The sequence below is a fragment of the Lygodium microphyllum genome, chromosome 27, assembly GCF_053477565.2.
Source record: "Lygodium microphyllum isolate KBCC chromosome 27, Lygodium_microphyllum_v1.1.10, whole genome shotgun sequence".
Taxonomy (NCBI): domain Eukaryota; kingdom Viridiplantae; phylum Streptophyta; class Polypodiopsida; order Schizaeales; family Lygodiaceae; genus Lygodium; species Lygodium microphyllum.
This window is the reverse complement of record NC_141161.1, coordinates 41,585,312-41,596,252: the sequence shown is the minus strand read 5'-3', so window position 1 is coordinate 41,596,252 and position 10,941 is coordinate 41,585,312. Positions and strand designations below refer to the sequence as shown.

Genomic DNA, 10,941 nt, shown 5'->3' with positions numbered 1-10,941 from the left:
ATGGAATGGGGTATTTATTTTTTATGGTTGCTTGACTCAACCCACTGTAGTCAATGCATAGGCGAAGCGTTCCATCTTTCTTCTTTTGGAACAACACTGGAGCTCCCCATAATGAACTGCTAGGATGGATGTAGCCTTGATCTAACAATTGCTTGAGTTGCTCTTTCGGTTCGATAGCTTCTCGGGTGGACATCTTATATGGCCTTTTTGCGACCGATGCAACTCTTGGCACAAGTTTGATTTTGTGGTCGACTTCCCTTTAGGGAGGAAGTTTCGTCAGATCTTTAGAGAATACGTCTGTGTAATCCTTTAACCATAAAGATTCTTCTCTGGATTCCTGATTCTCATCTAGCTTATTGAGTTTAATCAAATAGACAGGTAGACTCTTTTGAACACCTTTTATTATCCGTGTTGCTTTTGCCAACTATATTTTTGGCTTACTAGTCTCACCTTGAGTCGTAACTAGTTTCTCTTCAAAATTGCAAAAGAAGACTTGGCCCTTCCCACAGTGGATGTGGGCATCATTGGGTATTAGCCAATCCGTTCTGAGTAAACATTCGTGGACACCTAGGTTCATTACCCTGAATCTCACAGAAGTTGGCTTCCCACCCAGTAGGAATTTCACCTTAGCAATTTTCCTAGTACAAGTAAAGTAGGTGCATCTATTGTGGCTATCCCTAATCTTTTTGCATAGATTGGTGAAATGAAGGAATGTGTACTGCCACAGTCAATCAAGGTTTTGAAGCTTTTACCTTGATATTCTGATGGAGTTTGAATCACTGAGAATTGGCAATTTGGACCCTTCTTGTGAAGAGTGGCGTGAACCGTTGCCCTCTCAATGTCAGCATCCATGGATGGATCTTCTTCATTGTCCAACTCCTTGATGGAAACATTGGAGGTTCTCCCTCTGGCCATAATGGTAGTTCCTTGGCCATGAGAGGCTCTATTTGGACCTTGGAATTTCCCCTAGCGATGCCCTCTACCCAACTTGGGACACTCCCTCTTGAAGTGTCTGAGCTTGTTGCAATGGAAGCAACATGGGTTGCGATCATTGCTTTGTATTGGAATAAAGTTGTTGACAGCATTGACTCTAGCTTTCTTTCTTTGGCCTTGATTCTGACCATGTGCTCTCTTAGTCTGAGCCTTAGACATGCCCTTATTTTGATCGTTGTAAGGCCAAATCATGTTGTTCCTTGGTTTGGTCTGCCCCTCTTGTATTATTGGAGCAACTCGAATGAGTACATCTTGTAGGTCCATTGGGCGCATTAATTCCAATGAAGTGTTTATGGATGGATTCAACCTAATACAGAATTTTGACACCTACTGTGTCATATCCATTAAAGGTGCATACTTTAGGAGTGAGATGAACTTCCAATAATATGCTTCAAGGGATAATCCTAGCTACTTCAAGTCATAGAATTCACTCATCTTTTGTGTGTGGTAGGCAAGTGGCAGATACCTCCCTCGCATAGCTTCCTTAAGCTTATCCCAAGTGATTGTCCCCTCCGAGATCGCTTGGTCTCTGCACCACTATTTCCATCAAAGTCTTGCTTCGCCTATTAGCTCAAGTTTGGCGAGCATGGCTTGGTTAGTAGGTGCAATTCCTACTGTCTCAAAAGAGTCCTCCATGGACTCAATCGAGATCTTGGCATCGGCTTGAACAGTCCTTCCCTTGCCATCAAACTCGGGTGGCTTAATTTGTTTGAGAAGGAATTTCTTCTCTTGAGCTATAGGTGGACTTAGTGCAAGAGTCGGATTTGGAACTTGCGCTTGGGGTTTCGTCTGAACAATAAGATTCTTTACATTAACATCTTATCATTCGTTCTCATATTACATTAATATGACTAGCATAGCTTTTTAGCGAAGTGATTTAATAACTCAACACGTTAGTTAACATTTATGATCAAGATAGACAATTGTAAAAAGTCTTATTTATTCATGAAGGCATAACCCTTTGAGTACATTTATTTTGGATAAGTAGGACAGGCTGATTGATATATCAATTTGGAAAAAATAGGGTTGTGTTACAATCGACTACATGGACGGAATAATAATATGGAGTGGGATCATGGATTTTGAGCAAACAGTAAGTCATAGGAAGCTTGGGGTATCCCTTTCTTTGATACCCGTTCTCATAGCGCCCTAACACTTTGATTTTGTCAACCAATATCAATTGGGTCACTTCTTCATAGACATACTTGTTCTACTTGACTCGCCGACTACTAACATGCAAAGTTGCGTTTACGCGGGCTCTGGTCGTAAATCCCTCACTTTCCAGGTCCTGCGCAAGAGGCTAACATGACTCGGGATTGGATCTCGAGGCCCGCATACTAGTTTACGAGCGGAAGCTTGCAATAGTGATCCCTGCAGATTAATGAATAGCCTTCGGGCAGATTATGGACAAGCCTACGGGTGGAACTCATTGTATTTCAAAGATAAAATGATGAAATATTAATAAAGAACTTGCTTGATATTGTTTTTCTATGTCACGTGATAAGATTACGTGAAGGAACCAGTGCTTCGTGGTTTAATTAATGAAGCTGATTGTTATATGTCAAATCAATGTGTTAGATAATTACATAACTAAAAACAAACCGAGGAAAGTGCGGAGGATGGGCCATGGGTGCGTCCTACGGTTGGGTGGTCCCGGTTAGCCGGGAACTTTTCTCAAAAATCTCGAAGAGCAGCGGGATGATCATCAAAATGAATAACGAAAGCGATGACCTAGAGTTATGTCTTACCCGATTTACGTTGTTTTAGGGGAACAGAATGGGACTATGCCTTATGGTAGAGAGGTTGAGCTTTGCATCCCTCTCGTTTCCCATTCTCCTTGAACCAAGTGCAACGTGAATCCGCTTCAAACCTAGCGTTTCTGCGTAAAGTAGTTCGCTCGGGTCCGATGCTAGTTGTTGTTAGTTAATGACCAATCAGGAAAACCCTAATTCTGGTCGATCCTAAGTGGGAAGGGCCAAGATACTTCCGCTACGTGGCAGACGCGGGAAGACCTAGATCGCAAATCCCGTAACATTCCATGGGAGTGCCGGGCGGAGCTCTCTAGGCATCCTTTTTGATGGGCTGCTAAGATGTGTCCTGGATGACACTAAGAGGATACGTTATAGTTGGTATCAGAGCCGACCAACAACGGAATTGTTTTTTTTGAGATCTCAATAAAATGAAGTAAAGAAATTGTTGCTTTCCAAACATTTTCTTACCTTCAATACTCTCTTGCAGAGTTACGAAGCGTGGAACAAGTTTTTGGTATTTCGGGTCATGTTTATGACTGCAATGCATTCTCCGCTTTATAGACAAAGAATTGGGATGATGAACATCCTAGAGCAGATTTATAATCCATCACCTTTATACATAGAACGAAGATGGATGGGGTCTTCAAGAATCTACTATATAGCCACCCACCGGTTTGCTTATCTACAGACAACCTAAAGAGGATCAGGTGGTTGGAAGACTTGAAGGTCGTGAAGCTGTTCCTTTTTGTGGAAGCTCACATAAATTCAACTCTACATATCCGAGGTCGGAGGGAAGCTCACATAAATTCAACTCACGACCAACATGGTGGGGATCGTGAGGCTTGGCTCAATGAATGTGTCCCCTATCCATGCACGCAATGCAAATTGGCCATTCATCGAAAATGTCACTTGTCCATAGAGCATGTGCAACGGTATGGAGAGTTTCGAGTTGACATAATTGACCAAGCAGTCTTGAATTACGAGATTGTGGTAAGTTCTCTCTCATTACTATATGACATGTAATTGATTTAAGTATAACAGTTTGGGGTTATCTCAGAAGTTAGCTCCTTAACGTCCTTTACAAGGTCAGGGCCATGTCCATACATTGCACTCTATAGACCTCTTGCGTTCAATAAGATGGGTTCATCCGTGCTCTATACAAATGCCATCCGAGATAACTAACTGTCTCATAAAAGGTGATAACTCTCAACCCCCTTCTATGGGTGAGAATGCTGGAGACATGGACGATCCTCCTGCTTTTTTGGAGCCCGAGTTAGAGGACATGATCAAATCATTGCTTCCGATAGACTCGGAATCCCAAGATCCTTTAATTGAGAAGGCTGCCATTCCATTGTATGATGGGAGTCGTGTATCGCGTTTGAAGACACTTCTTACATTGTTGAGCATACAAACAAAGTATGGATGGAGCGATGCGAGTGTGACAGAGCTATTCAAGTATATTATGATGTGTATGATTCTTTATTGAAAGCCATTAAAATGTGCTATGTAGTACTCTAATAACGTGCTTCATTGCAATTTGTAGAACGTTGAGATCTTACATTTTGCCCACCCAAAACACGATGCCTGAGTCTCGTGATGATGCAAGAAAAGTGCTGCGAAAGCTAGGCATGGAGTATAATTGCATTCATGCTTGCCCCAATGATTGTGTTCTCTTCCGGGGAGAGTTTGAATTGTTGGCCACATGTCCCAAGTGCGGTGCGAACAAGTATCGAAATGACTTGCAAGGACAGACTGTTCCGCATAACATTTTGAGGCACTTTCCACTGATACTGCGTGTTCGTCACATTTTTTGGACCAAGAGTTTTGCAAAGTTGACTACATGGCATGCAAAAAATCAATCCATTGATGGTGTACAGCATACACCAGCTAACTCAGAAGCATGGCATCACATTGACGAGACTTTCCCTAACTTTGCAAAGGAGGCGAGGAATCTACGATTCGGTCTTGCCATGGATGGGATAAATCCTTTTGGTTTACGTTCCACCTCCTATAGTATATGGCCCATGGTCCTTGTTAATTACAATATACCGCCATGGCTTTCCACCAAGAAAGGACACCTTTTGCTCAGCTTGCTTGTGCTTGGACGATACAAAGTCAAGAATATGGATTTCTATCTCTATCCACTGATTGATGAGCTAAAGGAGTTGTGGGAGGGAATTGTAGTGGAGGACATGAGCAAACATATTGGTAGGCGATCTGCAACTATAAGGGCAATTCTTATGTGGCCCATGCATGACTTTCCAGGTTATGGAGAATGCTCTGGTAAAGCGTGTTTTCTTATTTTGCTAGTTTTCTTTGAGCGATGTTGGTGTTATGACATGCCTCATTGTACATGTGTGTTCTGTAGGGCTAGTCATGTCAGGTTACCATGCATGTCCAATGTGTGGATCAAGGTTGGATTCTCGTATGTCAAAATCTATGAAGAAGATGGTATTTGAGGGACATCGCGCTTTTTTGCCAGAGGGTCATGTCATGAGAGAAGGATTTATTGGTCGCCCTCCTGCGAGAATGAATGCACTGAGCTGGTTTGATCGCAGGATGGTGGACCAAGACTCACTTCCCAGTGGAAAGCGACGCTTCTCAATTTTCAATGAGCTGACTTATTGGAAAAAACTGAAAAGTAACCACCTTTTAGATCCCATGCACATTTTTAAGAATGTGGGTAGCTTGCTATGGGACCACCTCACTGGGGAGACACACTAGGAGCGAGGATGGATTTGAAAGCAGTGGGAAAGATGGAACCATATTGGCCTGTAATAAGTGGCGTCGAAGGTCGAGTGCAATTGGCGTGCGCTCCTTGGGTTTTGTCTGGCAATGAAGTGCGGAGTAAAGGAAAACATCAAGTCCTTTCGCATGACGTTTGGCCTAATACGTTCTCTCAAGACAACATTCACAAAGGATGACCAACTGACAGGACTCAAATCCCATGATTGGCATAAGATGTGTCAGGTATGTACAGTATGAGGCTGCGTATGGCATGATTTTGCATATTAGATTTCAGAATCTCCGTTTGTTTATACACAATATTAATTACATGGTTTTCACAGTTCGTATTTCCGATCGCAATCGCAGGGTCTCTAACATCGGAGGTACGGACATCCATTTACAAATTGTCCCAGTTGGTTCAGTTTGTCTCCCAAAAAGATATTCACACATCATCGATTGAATCCGCGAAATGCATGGCAGTAGAGACTACTTGTATTTTGGAGAAGTATCTTCCCACTAGCATACTCACGATACAAACCCACCTTCTAGTGCATATTGTAGATGAATTGCAGGTTGCAGGTCTAGTCCATAGTCGATGGATGTTTTTCCTTGAACGGTTCATGAAGAACTTGAAGGGATTTGTGCGACAACGGGCTCGTCCTGAGGGTAGCATGGCTGAAGGTTGGTTAGTGTCGGAGGCCTTGGTGTACATTTTTGAGTGGTTGTCCACTGTGGACCGGGACAAAGGATTGATATGGTTACTTAAGGAGGATGACCGTCTGAATGGAGATGTCCTAGTGGGAAATGGAATAGAGAAGAAGATGGACGCATCCATGGAGTCCAAGGTGAACCGATTTTGTATGCTGCATAGCGCTATGATGGAGAAGTGGCTGCAACGGTATGAGGATGCTCGAGCTGAGCGAGAGTTTGCAATATCTGACTTTCGATGGAGTACGCAGCAATGGCCCATTCGATATCCAAAGGGCTTAGAGGAGATGCCTCTACTCATGTCTACTAGATGGCTACATGAGGCCCTAACCAAAGCATCTCAAGATGGAGAAACAGTTACTGAAGAGGAATGGGACTTCTCAAGTGGATGCAATCCCAAGGTATGGATGCAATCCCAAGAAATTACAATCTATATTGCAAATCAAAACTAATATACTTGTTCTTCTCCCAATATAAGGTCCATAGTGCAGCATGGTCACGTGGACGACATTTCAGAGCAGAGCACATCGACAAGTTATACTCGACAATGGACTGTGGAGTGATGGCAATGTTTGAGCAGGAAAGCCAATGACGTGCCACAGATCCAAACCGTGTAGTTGTAGCGATGGAGTATTTCAGATGTTTACAAAGTATCCTTGCAGTGGACTATCAAAGTTTCTCCTTGACCATATTTGATGTGCAATGGTTCAAGGTTACTCTCGAAGGAGCAGGTGCAACTATTCGGTGAGGGCCAAGTGGCTTTGTTGAGATTGACTCAACGAAGAAGTGGACTGATTTGAGTGATACATTTGTTTTGCCAAATCACTGTGAGCAGATAAGAGTCCCTAATACTTGACGCGCTTTAGCAATATTCTCAAAGTGGACTTTTATACTAATCGTAATATGGACCAGGTCGTCTTTTTCCCTAATCCGCAACAACCTCAATGGTGGTATGTCATTCCCATGACATCTAGGAGTATCCCCGTGTTTGCCAAAACCCCCGTACCGATCGTAGAAGAGACACCTTTAATAGCGGCAATGACAAAAGGCATACAAGAAACTAGGATGAACCGCCTGGAGGACCAAGACATCTCACCTATGGAGATAGAGGAGATAGAGGATGGGTTTTTTGAAAATGAAGCAGAGTCCTCATTTTATGGAGAATTTTGTATAGATCTCCCGGTGTATACTGAGCTATGTTAAGATGAGATTGTGGAACCCTAAACAAAATTGACTCGATCAAAACATTCCTTCCACTAAAGTATGTAAGAGAATCCTTCATCGCCAAAAACAATTGGCTCAAGGAAATACAACTATTTTATAAGAACTCCAAAGTTCTATCATAGGAATCCCAGTCAAACCGCTCAACCAAAGAATGTTTATCATAAACTATGTTACTAACATTCCAAACAACGAATACAAGTATCTTCCCTTTATGGAGTCTTTTTGTACACCTTGTCAAGAGATCTACAACATGTGCCCAACTATCTTACCAAACAGGCCCCCAATGAGATAGGGAAGAAATGTCTTCTTCCATGGTCTCTCCTTTTTTATTTCATCGATGTAGCATTTCAACAAATAGCAAGCATCCACAACACTATTGGAGACCTTTTGTCAACTCAAGCATTGTGACTCACAAACTCCCCACTTTCTTTTGTAAAGATGTACAATATTCGAAGCACACTATGCGCATTATACCATGCGTTGGCATGCACTCAAAGATGCACACTCACTCTTCACAACAATCATTGAATATCCTCTCAGAGCCTATAAATACCTCTGTAAGAGATGGGGATGCACGGGATACACAGGGGATTAAAATATAGGGGAAAATACTGGCTACACTAGCCAGGTATAAAAGGCGTGGGGACTTTATTTTTCATTATCAGATAAATATACAAGTCTTCTTTCTCCTTCACCTTGCTCTCCAAGCTTCCATGTCTTCCTTCCCTCTCTTCTAGTATTTCTCTCTCTATTTTCTAGTCTTTCTCTCTCCTCGTAACTGTCTTTCTCTCTTTTCTGCTTTTCTTCTTCTTCTCTACAGTCTTTCTCTCTCCTCTTTCTCTCTCCCAGTTCCTCTCCTTGCAAATTGGTATCAGAGCCTAGTTTTTAGGTCCTTCCTTTCTCTCTCCTCCCTTTAGATTTAGTTCATTTTTCAGTCTCAAGAAACCCTACTGTGCACAGTACAACATTGAAGAACCCCAACAGCCAAGAAGTACTATAGAGATAGCAGCTTTCTTGAAAGAGACACACACGAGCTGTAAGGGGCAATGATGGAGTACCACAGGGGGATGGCAGCTTTCTTGAAGACCACAACAAAAAGCTTTTACAGATTTTCCCTCTTTTCAACTTCAAATAGTCAGTACACCCAAATTTTGTGAAAACCCATTTTCTAATGACTATAATCTTTTGTTGACCTGGGAACTTGAACTTAGCATGTCGAAGACCCTGTTATGCATGGTTGCCATTGTTATCTTTGCAACATATTGACAATAAGACCTGCCCAATGGCAATTCGAGCACAAGTTCCTTGAGGCTTTCCAAAAGCACCTCTCATTTCTATCTGAAGCCTATCAGCTCCAGCACAAGAAAGCATCTTGTTGATGCAGAGGACATGAAAAGGATGCATCCTCACTCTTAGATGGAAGGCATAGAGCTTCACTGGCAGGAAGCATGGAGTAATCGACAGGCAAAGCTATGAAGTTTCCACCATGTCCAAGCAACATCGCAACTGAAGTTTTCATGCATGCAGAGGAACACTAGCAGTGCGCCGTTCCTTGGCATCGGCCCTTTGCCTGTCTTTCCTCCTTCCGGACCACCTACATTTGACCTTTGACCTACCTTGGTAACACTAATAGCCCTTTTAATAGCAGGAGAAGCTTGCCTATACTTGGATTGGGACTGAGCTGAAGCAGCTATGAGTGTGATACTTCTCTAGTATGATTTGCTCACATCAGGGCTGTCCTTCACACTAGATGACTCACTTAGAAGCCCTTCTCTATCCAAGAAGAGTGAGCTGCGGATTGAGTAGTCTCGAGCGCGAGATGCACAAACAGACTGGGGGTGAGGCACAGGCGAAAACTCAAGAAAAATCTTAGTTCTTTCTGGCCTTCCTCTTTGAGCATCATCCTTCTTCTCAACCCTTTCAGAAATTAGGGACCACGATGCTCTTTCAACAGACCTTCTACCGGCAATAAGCTTGTTGGCAAGGCTTGGCCCCAGTGCAGGATCGGAGTGATCAGTACAATTCCATGAGATAGCTGGGTTGAAAGCGCAAACAAATGTGGTTCTTTACTGGGCTCTTTAGTTTCACGTTGGCTTGGATGGCTCTTCTTGCCCCCTAAAGGATTCCAAAAGGTTGCAGGTTCTGAGCCTTCTTTTAGAATTTTTGGAGCTGTCCCAGGCTTCAAAAATTCTACAAATTTTGCCACTAGTTACTGCTCTTCAGATGTGCTTGATGTTCCATTCCAGAGAAAGAGAAAGCCATTGTTTTGCAATAGAAAGAGGCAGCAGTGAGGCAGCAGTGGTGTGCACTGGTTGGAATTGAGATAGCCCAGATGTTTCATCCATCAACTACCCCAGCGAAAAGGATCTTTCCATTTGGAAGTCTAGTATCCTTGATAAGACCAAGGGTCTTCTGACCTCTAACAAGATCAACACGGATGGCAGAGATATACCCTAAGCCAACGATGGTCTTGTAAATTGCAGCTGGTAAGTGAGCAAAATAAGTCTCTACTACAAGGACTTTGATCCCACTTAGCTTAGGACCAAGTGCGGAGTAAGCTTTCTTGAAGGCTCCCAACTGGCGCTCTTCCAGATCCAGGACAACTGTGGGCTCATCAAATTGTTCCCACGTAGCACCTTCAGCCTTCAACTACGCAATCACATCCTTGTATACTGGAAGCAAAGAATCCAACAGAGAGAGACAATCAAATGAAGGATCAACCCCCTCCCCTGGCTTGGCCAAAAGCAAGTAGGAAACTGGCCCCACATCTTCAAGCACAATGCAGGCATCCTCTCCACCAAGCTCCATCTGTAGAGAAACCATGCTAGCCTTCTTTGAAATGACAATACCGGTATCACCTCCAGTGAATTTTATATAGTTGACGCTTGGATGCAGGGTAGAAAAATCATCGATCTCTGAGCCCTTCCCAGTAATACAACAAACTAGACCCTTGGGAAATCCAACTAGATGGAAGCAATGAACGAGCAACAAGGGTGTTCTTCCGATAGGATCTAATTGGAGGCGAGCTTGACCCTTTTGCCAGAGGCACTTTTGATAAGATAGACTCTTCTTTTGGGGTATTGTGTGTCGATGATGCAGTTGTGAATGCACAAATAGCATCAGGATGTAGATTCTTCACAACTGCAGTAAATGCATGTGCTTGGGGTTGTATGGTCACTATTGAAGCAGAAGAAGTAAATGCATTGATCTACTATTGACTTGCTGTGGTTGCAGCTGTGAATGCATTGTGATGATGGTGCAGCAATAGGAGCTGCAATAGACGATGCATTAACATTGTGCCGAGCTGAGCAAGAGTAACAATTGGATTGGAAGCAGTCCCATAGTTGATAATCACTTTTAGGATCTTAGTTATCCTTATGCTGAGCAATGACTCATAATGGCCAAGGACCACTTGAGGATGATCAGATGCTTGGAGAGCTCAGCCAACTCTACAACACCTTGCACAAGCATGAGACATGGTGCTCTAGTAGACCCAAGAAATTGAAGGTGGAAGCCAAGAAAATGCTCATTAAATTGA

At 43.0% G+C, this 10,941-nt stretch overlaps 1 pseudogene; it reads right to left on the bottom strand.

Moving 5' to 3' along the window:
• Positions 1-9,740: 9,740 nt before the first annotated feature.
• On the bottom strand, positions 9,741-10,226 carry LOC148012253 (5-methyltetrahydropteroyltriglutamate--homocysteine methyltransferase 2 pseudogene; annotated as a pseudogene).
• Positions 10,227-10,941: the final 715 nt, after the last annotated feature.